This window comes from Condylura cristata, unplaced genomic scaffold (assembly GCF_000260355.1).
Source record: "Condylura cristata isolate star-nosed mole 26May11 unplaced genomic scaffold, ConCri1.0 scaffold00007, whole genome shotgun sequence".
In the NCBI taxonomy this organism is placed as follows: domain Eukaryota; kingdom Metazoa; phylum Chordata; class Mammalia; order Eulipotyphla; family Talpidae; genus Condylura; species Condylura cristata.
The window spans coordinates 56,021,843-56,035,132 of record NW_004567108.1 but is presented as its reverse complement, the minus strand read 5'-3'; the positions used below and the strand labels follow the sequence as shown (position 1 = coordinate 56,035,132).

Sequence of the window (13,290 nt, the reverse complement as noted above, 5' to 3'; positions counted from 1 at the left end):
AATTTCTTTCTCAATAAATAACACTGATTTTTGCTATTTTGTTATTGAACAGCATAGAGTAGTTTTAAAATATTGTAAAAGTACTATTGTTTCATTCTGATTTGGCCAAATTAACATTTTATGATGGCCTACGATATTTTTTACTCCTGAAACTCTGTCATGGCATTACTTTTTCATAAAATATCAAAAATGTGCTTGCTATTAAAGAGGTCAGTATCTTATCTCCATAAGTTTTTCTTTAACCAACTTCTAATTTTAAAATCAGAAAAATAAATGGATTAAGCAGTATTAATTTGTTTAAAAAATAAAATTTTCTCTTTCGTTGGCATTTAAATCACTGGTAATGAGATAAAGGTTCATTAAGGCAGTCTTTGTTATGTAAAAACAAAACAGTGGAGGGGAAATTCTTTATTAAGTTACAATTATACTCCAAGGATATGTCAAATGAGATATCATTAAAATATTTAACTTTAATTATGCAACATGTTTTAGTACTTAATCAAAATACATTTACCCACCACCTAAGCATTTCACTCTTGAAATCTTCAGAATTTTTCTCCTAATGGAAAACATCAACATAAATAAAAATAGCTAAAAAGGCCAATTCTCAGAGGAATTCATACTTTTATGCATAAAAAAAGTGCATCTGATCAATGGGCAGAGTGTCCCCACACTCAGGTTCAAATTTTATCTCAAGCTCCTATCTGCCAGATCAATCCAGTTACTACACTATTCTGCCTTTTGTTTTCTCAAATTGCAATCTGCTAATTTGAGTCCTTGTCTCCTTGTATTTGCCTGACAAATTAAATAAATGAGATAACATTTGTGCATGGCTACTGATGCTCTTCTAAACATTGATATTGTCTTTTGCCAATCAAAACATTCCAAGTCTCATTTCTTTCTGACACTGCATCTGGTATAAAAAAGACATGATCATTTCCTCATATTGAGTAGTTCCTGATCCAGAGGGTAAGGAAGTCATGAGTAAGTCCCCCAAATGACCACGTGACTTCCTTTAACCAATGGAAGAGACATAGTGGGGAACTCTCTCAAATTAAGTTTCATGTTTTAAAAAGTCATTGCACAATTCATCTATATTTACTTTTATTTTTTCAATATTACCCACAGAAATACTCCCACTCCTTCTACTCAGTGACTATCGATGCTCAGAGGGAAGCTGCACCATGAGCCTATAACCAGATGTTCCATGATGCAGAAAGAGGATAAAAGAAAAAAGTGCTCACCTAATATGAATTTCATTTTTTTTAAAGATTTATTTTATGCATACAAGAACTGGAATGTAGGCCATTAGTGTGGGGGTCAGAGGACTCATCAGAGACAGAGTTGGGAGCAGAACAGGCAGATCAAATGAAATACACTGCTGAGGAGAGCAGAGGGCGAGACAGGAGAGGTCTGCTGTGCCATGTGGGTCAGCTCCGTGGCCAGGGATTGAACTCATGCCTCAGTGGCTGCAGATAGCTTGACAGTGCTGAGAATTTAACCTCTGTGCTGCCAGGGAAGCCCTGACCTTAAATTTATAAATACCCAAATATGAACTGAAAAGAGAATGCTAAATAGACCCACATAATCCTAGGCAAATTTAATTACTTTCCAACTACTTAGAATGTGGAGAATTATGAAAATGTTTATATGAGTTACTGAGAAGAAAGGGTATGTATTTCAATGCACACTCCATGCCTGCTTCCACCTAATGCACTATGTTTGCTAAGGCTTCATTGCCAGTTAAAAAACAAACAAACAAACAAACAAACAAAAAACTACTTTATATAAATCCAGGGAGACTGGAATTTTATCCTACCTGTTACAACATTGACATACTCAATAAATGTTAAGCAAATGAATGGGAATGAGGGATACAAAGAAATGCACCACACGGTTCTCCAGCGTGTTACAGTAGAACATATGAGAAAAATATGCATATACTATTTAGATATATATTTAAATATATATATATCAATTCATAAATAGAATATAAATTTGAAAATTATTTCTTAAGTCAGAATACTACATACATGAGGCTAAAAGTCAAATAATACTAAAACCCTATAATGACAATAGCTGTCCTCTGTACAAGTCCTGCTCCTCAGATGCAATTCTCTGCTACACTTTTAGCAAATTATACTGCTAAAGCAATCATTTTTCCACATATGTGTAGGTTCTGATTTACTGTCTCACAATTCTATTCACTCTGTATTGACTTATTATGTTGAAAGATGAGGATTTAATTCTCTTATACATCCCTTCTTCATCTACTAGCTCTCCACAAATTATATCACAATTTTTAGTTAAATCAATATTTAGTCATAAAAGCTATACAAAATATTTTCTCCACTGAGTTATATAAATGTCTTTGATTGTTACCTTTCTCATGTACCTTTCTATTTTCATATGAATTCAAGAAATACAGCCTGGCTCTAGCACCATTTTTGTTTGGAATATCTTTATTTTGGCTTCACCATTCATTGTGTTTGGCTTGATATAGAATAATAAGTTGACAATCATTTCCACCAAGATTTTCCAGGGTATACATCCTTTGTCTCCTTTCTTATAATCTGACTTTTTGTTCAAAAGTCAGATGCCAAGCTGATTTTTCATTACTTGTGATCTCTCAATATCTCTCACATTCTTCCTTCTCAGGAAGCTTTTAAATTTTTCTCTTTAGTCTCCCATTCTAAACCTTTACTCATATACCATTTTCATTAATTCTCCTAGGCATGTCTCATTTATATTGTTGTTTTACTCTAAAATTCTATGAGTTACTCTATTGAGAAATACTTATATAGTTCTTTGATAATCTCTTTTCCCTAATTATCTTCTTTATCTTTCTTAGAATGCCTCTTTTTGGGAATTGGACCTGTTGAAATAATCCACAAGTTTTCCTACCATTTCGTTTCTCCTCTCTCTATGTTATCTTCATCCTTTTTCTTAGAGCTTGCCTCAACGTCACCCTTTAATTTTTCTATTTTCTAGCTTCAGTTTATTATATGTTTTGTTCCTTTCTGCATTGTTTATTCCATCCAAGTTCCTATGTTTTCTTTTTCTCTGTTTGAATTAGCCCTTTCAAGTCAGATACCTTCTTAATAATACTTCCACAGTGGGCGTTTTTCTATTCTCTAGAGAAGAGTCTTTTCATCCCAGTATTCTAGATAAGAGTCTTTCCATCACAGGTTCTCGAACAGGGTATGGGGAAGAGCCTGGGGCAGCTTCTCACATTACTCCTCCAGTATCAGTCCCAAACAGAATCCTTACTTTCCATGGTCTGGCACTGCCAAATTTGAACATTTTATGTGGTCTTTGAGGTTGAACAACTCCCTATTGGGAGACCTATTGCATGAGTCTTGCTTCTCAATGGACTCTTAGCTGAACTAACTCCTGCTGTATTAAGTTGGTTATCAACCCTCTCTCCACTAGCCACTTCCCCAATATGTATTCATTTCTTATTTTCTGTGGACTTTCTCCCATTACTTTTATATTTACAAGCTTAAAACGTCTTTAAAATTCCTTTTTCACTCTTTTTAGAGAGATTTAGAAGGCAAAGGAGAAGCCATCTGCTATGTTGAAACTGAAGTCCCAGAAATACAATTTAAAAGTAGATTATCTGGAGATTATCTACTTTAGGTAGCTCACTTAATAGCCAGGAAAGAAACAAAGATGTTTAACTGCTCTGTTCAAGTGCTTTCTTCAAATTCAGAGAAGATAAAACATCTCCTGTCTATTCATCCAGTGTTTCCTTGACTCGCAACATAATGGCTTTCTAAGAAAAACATTTTGTTGGTCTTCTGGATAAGGGACAAGAAATATATCACAGAACCACCTATTTATTACATAATTAAAAAAACAATAAACAAGGGAATAAACACTAAATGCTATATGTCAATAAAAATAAGTGGTAAGATTTAAAGAGCAGGGAGATCTGAAGACAGATATTTTCTAGAGGTTCTATGGAGGAACTAAGATCTGTATTACATTTTCTAGCAGAAACACACACACACAAACACAGAGAGAAGATTAAACAAAGGAAGTGTTGCTAGAGCATCTGAAAGGCAGAAACCACTCCTGTAGCCCTGTAACATTCTGACAAGTACCAGGATATACCAAATGCCACAATCACTGCTTGCTCTTCTGGACTCTATCCTGTTATACCAGTCAATAAGGCCATATTTACTCTTCCTCTCCATAGTTTGTATTATGTAATCAATGGGTAGTTTTAAGTTTTTTATTATATTTACATTATATGATAGCCATTTTCAAACTAAATATCCAGAAATTTATGACAGAAAATTAAATATTAGTAAGTCAGAAACTTTTTAAGGACTCACACTTGTTCCTCTGGATGAGGAACGAGAAATATATCACCAAACGCTCTATTAATGACACAATAAAAAAAAAACTAACAAATGGAAACAAACACTAAATGCCATGTGTAAAGTAAAATAAGTAGTAAGTCACAAAACAATAATACAGTCATGTGAGATAAAATTTTGAAAATCCAACTGAATGGCATTAAAGACATGCATGCTTTTAGTACCGTCTGTCTATTATCATATGTTAAAAAAATCAGAATGCATGAAGAAACACTTCTTGATCAATAAAAGCTTAAAATATTATATTCAGTGCTTATATTCCTTTATGGTAATTAAATGTTTAAATGGTAAGATAGTTACAAACACAATGCCAATTATTTTTGTTGTGTTGGTATTTCAAGGCAGCTATTGTAGCTAAAATACTATCAAACCTCCACTACTGTATGACCTTGGCATACACACTGCCCTTGTCAATGGGTAAAGACAAAACAAAGCAAAACCAGTTTCTATTTAATTTTTGTAGATCAAAGTGTAAAGGTGTTGGTGGATATTTCAAAATAAAGCAAATGCCTTCTATTGATGAGGCATAAGAAACAAAGATCACTTAATCTGTGGCATAAACTCTTCCATAAATGCCCTCTTAATTTTTGCTTATGTATCATTGATATGTAACCCAGATTTTAAATATGCATACTTTAACTACTTGTTCTGGATTGCAATGCATGTCCCAGCAACTGACATTCAAATTTGATGGCATGATGCAACTATAACTTAATTAAAAGAAGGCAAAGAGCTGGAATATTCAAATCCTTTAGATTTTATAATAAAAATAAACCCAAGTGTGCCATAACAGGGGATCCAGTAATTTTCAAAAAACTTTCCTGAGTTTTTTCTTGAAGAAAACTAATTCAAGTCTCTATATAATAGCCTAAATTAGTCTATCATGAAATTTTCCAACCCTCACTCTAAATACCAGTATTTCAAGAACAAAAAAACCTATTCTTGTCTTCTTTACCTCAAAGGGACTCTAAGGCTTCTGAAAATGATAACCATGAAAGGCTAAACATCTTAGCATATTTCACTTAAATAAAAATTTTCCTGGGCCCTCTCTGGTGGCTCAATGGGTTAGAGCACAGCACTGTAAGCTAACTGCAGCTGCCTCAGTGGGAGTTCTATCCCCGGCCTCAGAGGTGATCCACATGGCACTGCAGACCACTCCTGACCTGCCTGCTGCTCCCCTCAGCAGTGTACTTCACTGGTCTGCCTGTTCTGCTCCCCACTCTGTCTCTGGTGAATGCTCTCACCACCCCTGCACCTCTGGCCTGTACCCAGTTCTGTATGCATAAATAAATAAATCTTCTTAAAAATTCTCCCATGAAGATCAATCAAGAAGAGAAAAACTGCTTTAAAAATCCAATACATTCTGGCATCAATATTGCAATATCAAATTCTATGTCTACCTACTTGATCTACTCCAATGAATTTCGAAAGATCAAAAGCAAACTATGGCATGGGAATATCTTTGAGTCTTTGAGTTTTCAAAGCAAAATTAGACTAGATAATAAATTCATATGCTTACTTGGGTCAAGAAACCTCTGGCTATAGAAACTATGAAACTTTAAAAACATAGAACTATGCTTAAGTCCAGAACTACTTACTCAGAACCACTGAAATGGGGTTTCAGATGTCATTTTTAAAAATTTTCCAGGTTGAGAACCTCTGTTCTTCAGATTAATACTGTTCTCATCAAAGGCTGCCAGTTCAGTTATAGATGGACCAGGTCAAAGGCAAAATCAGGAAGGGAATTCCAAGAATTTGCCTAAGTCTGACCATCATCTTGCATTTGATACTTAATAATACATCCTAATAGTAAGATACCCAATGAACTGGATATTCTAGGGGACATTTGCAACCAGAGCCTGAAAATTATTCCTATGAACCTCAGCCTCTGAACCTTCCTTCCTTGGATCTTCATTTTCTTGGGTCAACCACCTCTAGACTCATCTACAACACAGAACCATTCCACTTGGCCCATTCTAGGGTTTTGTATCATGTTTCTAAAAATGGCATTTGGATGAGAACAAAATTTATGAAACTAGCAAGAAAGCATAGATAGGGATTTGATGTATGAAGGAAACCAGACATAGCTGGATCATTTCTAGGTCATGTTCTTTGCTCCCTCTCCTTTCCCCTTTCAGTAACAATATGCTAAAATTGCTCAAGGTCAGTGGCTGACACTGAAACAGAACAGATGACAAGGGACAGCATACTGTGAATCCATGTCAGTTTTCCATGACCTATGTTTAGTCCAGACCAAAAAATACTCAAGGATGAATGGTCTTTACAGTCATCTTTTGGTCCTTGGCAAAAACAGAAGCTTCCTATGGTGTCAGGGAGTGGACCACCTTGCAAATGGCAAAAATTCAATACTTGTTTCACACATAGTTTACTCATTCTCATGAAATAGTTTTATTCCCAGAAGGCATGAAACCAGCCTATTAGTTGAATGACAATAAGGTACATTTGGATAGCTGTCTATGCACCTAAAATGTTAAAAACAAATCAACATAAATCCAAATATGTCATGATAGATGAAAAATACAAAGGGACAGAAAATTAACCAAGGATTTGATAGCTGAAGCTAACTGATATATGTCCACTTTGAAGGCAATAACTTTTTTTCTGGAAAAGTATTTACATTAATGATTTTTATTTTAGAAAAATATCAAGTTTCTATTAAAACTACATTAAGGTGGGCTCTCCTCGGTGGCACAGTGGTTAAAGCACAGCACTAAGAAGCTAAATTCACTTCAGTATGAGTTCAATCCTCACCCTGGAGGTGACCCATATGGCATATCAGACCTCTTCTGACCCAACCGTTGTTCCCCTCAGCAGTATACTTCATCAGTCAGCCTGTTCTACTCCCCACTCTGTCTCTGGTGAATCCTTTCACCACCCCTGCACCTCTGGCCTGTACCCCAGTACTGTATGCAGAAATAAATAAATCTTATATATATATATATAATATATATAGTATATATATAATATATATAGTATATATATAGTATATATATAGTATATATATCTTACCTTAATGTAGTCTATATATATATATATATGTAGTCTATATATATATATATATATATATATATATATATATATATATATATATATAGACTACATTAAGGTAAGATATATATATATATATATATACTACATTAAGGTAAGATCTAGTGTTCCATATGCCAAATCTCTGAAAATGAAAGGAATACTCTCATTCATAAAAGTATAAATGTCTTTAGTATAGCATCTGTATCATCAATAAACTCCAGAAACAGAAATAATTTGCACAAAAATTTACAGGGCTAGTTCTCACCTTTGGGAATTTGTGAAAATATCACACATCCATGATCATTAACAATACCTCTAAAATGTAATATGCTCTCTTCTGACTGTCTTAATGTTACTGCTGCTAGCTATTACTTGACCTGGTTGTCTTGACTTTTTCTGTTACCACAACACTTCAGTAAGGGTAAATGGATGCTTCACACTTTACCAGACTCTTTACACCTGGACTTGATGAATTACCACTACTGCCATGTGCACAAAGAGGGTCCTTGGGAAAATAAGTAACACACAAGGAACAACACTGTCAGTATGATAATTTACTAAATATTAATCTTGGTATAATGGATTGGTTGACCACAGTGGCTAACTAATTCAAATAGCTGCCTGACAATAATGAAGATAAGGTGGCTTATCCTCACTCGTCCTGTCCCCTTCACCTTCTTTGTCATTGACCTGCCTGTAGAATACACATCTACATAATGTGGACCTGTTGGATGTGTTATGTCCCATAGTCAATGACAACAAGTTTAACCATCACCCAGTGATTCAAAACACAAGCCCTGATTAATAAGAGGATTTAACAGAAGCATATGCCTGCATCACACATTAACCAATCAATCATAATTTCTAAAAAAAATAAGCACCCTCTGTGCACCAGTAACTACCAAGTTGTGCATATAATATCCCAAAGGCTCTCTGGGGCCCCTTCCAGGTAAGGTCTATGATTTTGATTTTCTGGCTCCACAAAAACAGTTAAAGTTCTAATAACTCAATCTCTGTCATGGTAATAACACATAACAGACAAAAGAACCAGCAGCCTTTTATTATTCCATACGAATGGCTCCCTCTTCTTGAATACTGACTATGGTGGTATGCTGCTGCCTCATTAACTGCTATCTATCTGCCCTGTGTCCAAAACACAATATGTGACAGGTAACCCATGCTCAGAAGTATTTGTTGACTAAATCAATAATTGCCTGACTGAATGAATGAATAAATGAATAATAAATGATAGCTTTACTGCCAACAACAATCTTGAGTTAGGTTTATTTTACTTACTATATAAATGAGAAATTGACACATAGTTTAAGTGACATGTTCCCAGTTACTCAACTATTATACATAAGTCCAAGATTAGCATTCAAATTTTGGATGACTAAGTTCTACAAGATGCCAAAGACTGCCCATTTAACCCCTGTACACATCATTTTTCATGATAAGCCAGTACAAGGTACTCTTCTCCTTTCCTTCTCAAATAAAAGAAAATACTTCTTTCTACTGCTCTGAATTACCAAGACACTTTATTTGTACTTCCTTTAGGGTTGTGATCAATTCTTTCTTTGTTTTATTGAAACAAAGGTAGGAGTCAAGTGTTAGCTATATTTTTCACTTCACTGCACATATTAGAGTCTAGTAATGTCTAATCTTTCTAAAAGGCAGTAACTTATTTCTTTGGAGACATGTTGTATATGTCAAAAGACAAAATTTGTTCTAAGATGAAAGTAACAGATATGTCAGTAAAACATTTACATATAAAAGATACTGACATATATGAAAACTGGGTTGACTAGTCCAGGGGAACATTGTTTGGGAAAGGACTTTTCTTATTGGAGCGGTGGGCCTTTAAAAAGAATAAAAACATACAATGTGAAACTTGAAGATTATGGAGAAAAAAATTGATGAAAATGATGTTATATGTTTTGCTAACTTTGAAAGAGAATAAGGAGAACTCTTGTAGATTAATAATGGACAAGATCTTGGCAATGTCTTCAAAAGTCATTAAGGAAATAAGTTCTGGCAGGATAGGCATTCTTCCCGTATGTTCTCTGCCACAACTGCACAGTTTAATTTTGTTCAGAAGGAAATGTCATATTTCCCAATCTGAAGACTTGTTTTTCTAAAATGGAGTTAGAAGATCAAAGGGGAGTGAAGAAAGAAATATTGTGAAGCTTTTATGATTATTGGTTTGTCAGGAGCTAGAAAAACTACCTGGGTTACTAAGCAGAAAGCAGGAAGTCCTGAGAAAAACAACATTCTTAGACAAATACCATTATGAAACAAATGATGATGGCAGGTTTTAATTAACAAAGGGCAGATAGTGGAAAAATGAACACACTGTTATGGGCAACTTGGAAAGTTTATTGAAATTACAACTCCAAGGGAACAAAATTTTGTTCTAAATCGGAAAAATGTGTCTACTGTTCACCAGAGCGTAAAAGTGTCCCTATTTGCAGACTTCCAACGCAAAGCTGTTACAGTTTGCCCAATAGAGAAAAAATGTAAGCAAAGAAAACAGAAGGAAGCAGAAGTGGAGGGTAAAAACCTACTGGAGAATGCAGTCCTTTAAAAATAAAAGGGAACTTTGCTCTCTCAAAGGCGGTTGAGTGCTTTGATGAAATAACCTATGTCAAACTTCAGAAAAACTTCAGAAAGCCCAAAAACTTCTGGAACAAAATGCAGAAGAGAACAAAAGGGTGCTTTTCACCAGAAGAGAAACAGAACACTGGCTGAGAGAAGAGCAATTATAATCAGTGTGGCACTGTGGGTAGTTGGAGGTAAAAATGCTATGGTATCACCAGCAAAAGGGGGGACCCTATACTTTCAAACCCAAAATAATGATGTAAGTCAATGTTACCACAATAGGTTTTTGTTTTGTTTTGTTTGTTTAAGTGACTAGCAGCAGAGTAACGGAGTTTATGGCCACAGAGAATGAAATTTGTTGAGTACATGCAGTGGAAATGTCAAGGGAGAGTTCCCAGTCATCTCTGTGGAGATGTAGTAGGGGTGAGATGCCATAGAGAGGAATTGACAATGGTGGAAGTGTTGGAATTGGCTACCTTTATTTTGTGACCTGTTTTCCTCAGATTGAGTGACTATTCAAAGAGAACTCCAAGAGAGGCAGAATGTCCAACTAAGACAACTAGAAACAGAATGGTTTCCAGCACAAGTTATAAGCATGGTAATTCAATCAGTCTAGGGCTCCAACAACTGCAACTAGGTCAATTCTGGGATCAAAGTCATCGCCAGCATGATCACCAAAGATATTGTTGACTATACAAAGAATTTGAACATACACGTAATTTTCAAAATAATAATAATAATAACAATAATAATAATAATGATGATGCAGTTTATATGACACGAGTCCTGCAAATAATCTTAAGAAGTAAGTCTGACAGACATTGATATCTTCTCAAAGATGAGAGAAGTAAAACCTAATCAAATCCTTGGGTCTTAAAGGGGAAAAAGGAAGGGTAAAAAAGCAAGTCATGAAGAGAGAAAGAAAACATATTTGATATTGCAAAAAAAAAAAAATGGCACAGTTCTCTTCAGGTTTACCTCCTCTGACACTCAGTAGGAAGTCATTGTATATGTTCTGTCAATTCCAGCATGAAACAAGAGTTTTGCTAATAGGGTAGCTGATTTGGAATTAACCCCTTGGAAAGCAGTAACTTTCATTGGCCATAATCATAAAATCACCACCATGTTTTTATTCTCCTTATTAAAGGGCAGGTACTCTGTATGATGAATTTGCTAAATAGGGCATCATGGAAGAAGTTATATGATGTGGTATGTATTTAAAGAGAAAAGTCTTTAATTCTCTGAACAATTTCAGCTTTAATTGAGTTTCTTTAAGATATTTCCGCTTAAATAAGTTTTCCTGAAAAATTTTGCCCCTTATCATCAAAAGCACTCTCACTGGAATAGTATTAGGAAGTAGTTTAGAGAGCTGAACGATATTAACCTAAATGTAATTTTACTATCTTTAGCTCCCTCAAGTAGATATATTTTCACAGCACAAGGAATAAAAAAATCTAATTTTCCTCTAAATTTTATTGCAATTTCTCCCAAATAAACAGAGTTGAATCTCTTGAACCAACCTCCCCCCCCAAAAAATCTACCTAGATATATTTGACAGATAGATAGATAGATACATAGATACATAGATAGATGATAGATAGATGGATAGATGGATAGATGGATAGATAGATAGATAGATAGATAGATAGATAGATAGATAGATAGATAGATAGATAGATAGATAGCAAGCATTACAATGTCAACCTGTCTGTTCCAGAAAGCAGAAAGTGAACTTGCTCTTCCTACTTGGCCAGGAAATTCATCTCAGATTAAAGAAGAGCTTCTAATATGAAGTGAGACACTACATCCTAAGATCTGAAAACCTATGCCCTTTGGAGAGTAAATAAAATGTTTATGAATTCCATAAAGTGGGGCATGGGACAAAGAGGAGGTAGCATCCAAACAGCAGAATTTGAGCAACAGCACCAAACACACCAATTCAGCCTGGAAGTTCCCATAGTGGATATGACCCATTCCTCTGCCAGAGATAACTGACAACCTCAATGGGTCAATCCAAATATCTCTGGCAATTTGAACTGGGAAGTGAGATGTTAGTTTTGGTGAAATTTCATGTAGAACCAGGATCAAATAAAGATTGGGGAAGCCAAAGCAAAGCTCTGTGTCAGCTAAAAGGACAAAAGAGTCAGAACATCACTTTGTGATTCAAAAAAGACCAAAGCAAATACAGAAAAGTGATGGTTACCAGGTAATATGTGAACAATCTTGGATCCAGGCAGGTTTCTCTCTCTAAAGTTGTTGCTTTAGGCCCTCCCTGGTGGTGCAGTGGTTTAAAGCACAGCACTAAGAAGCTAAACCACTTCCGCATGAGTTCGATTCCCGCCTGCCCCAGAGGTGACCACATGGTGCGGCAGACCTCCCCCGATCCGCCCACTGCTCCCCTCAGCAGTGTACTTTGTAAATCTGTCTGTTCTGCTCCCCATTCTGTCTCTGGTGAAGCCTCTCACCGCCCCTGAGCCTCTGGCTGTACCATAGTTCTGTATGTACAAATAAAATAAAATCTTAAAAAAAAAAAAAAAAAAGGTTGTTGCTTTACTGAATCCAGCATGGGAATATCCATGATCTGGCCTTCTCTTTCATTTACGTAAACATTTTTTAAAAAATATTTATTCATTTGTGCATACAGAATTGGGGTACAGGCCAGAGGTGGTGAGAAGCTTCACCAGAGACAGAGTGGAGAGCAGGATAGGCAGATTAATGAAGTATACTGCTGAGGGGACCAGTGGGCGAGACAGGAAAGGTCTGCTGCACCATATGGATCACCTTCAGGGCTGGGGATGGAATTTGCACTGAAGCGGCTACAGCTAGCTTGCAGTGCTGCATCCTAACCTGTTGCACCACCAGGAAGGGCCCATTTATGTAAACATTTTTACTTGTGATGATTTAAGTGGCTTCTACTTCTTAAAACAAAAACAAATAGGTTTGACTAAGACAGGCTGCTTCACAGAGAAAGTGCTACTATATAAGTGAAGTACCATGAGCTCACTAGGTGACCAGTGGAGAAAGATCCCAAACTAAGAAAACAACCAACATTACAAGTCAATCTGGAAGTAAGTAAGATAGATCAAAGTAATAGATCAAGAGTTCTGAGAAGTACCATAGATAAGGATACCCAGAGCTCAAGAGACACTGGAAAAGGTGAAAAATGATGTTGGAGAAAATGGCATGAGTCCATGCGATTTGTATGTCATGGTATTTAGTTAAAGTATTAAGTGACTGGATCACCTATTTCATAAGC

At 35.6% G+C, this 13,290-nt stretch overlaps 1 protein-coding gene and 1 pseudogene across 7 annotated transcripts in view; one reads left to right on the top strand and one right to left on the bottom strand.

The window, feature by feature from the left end:
• PAM (peptidylglycine alpha-amidating monooxygenase) overlaps nucleotides 1-13,290 on the bottom strand; it is a 289,915-nt gene that overhangs the window by 173,686 nt on the left and 102,939 nt on the right. The window lies entirely within an intron of this gene.
• Nucleotides 9,419-10,232, top strand: LOC101620609 (annotated as a pseudogene).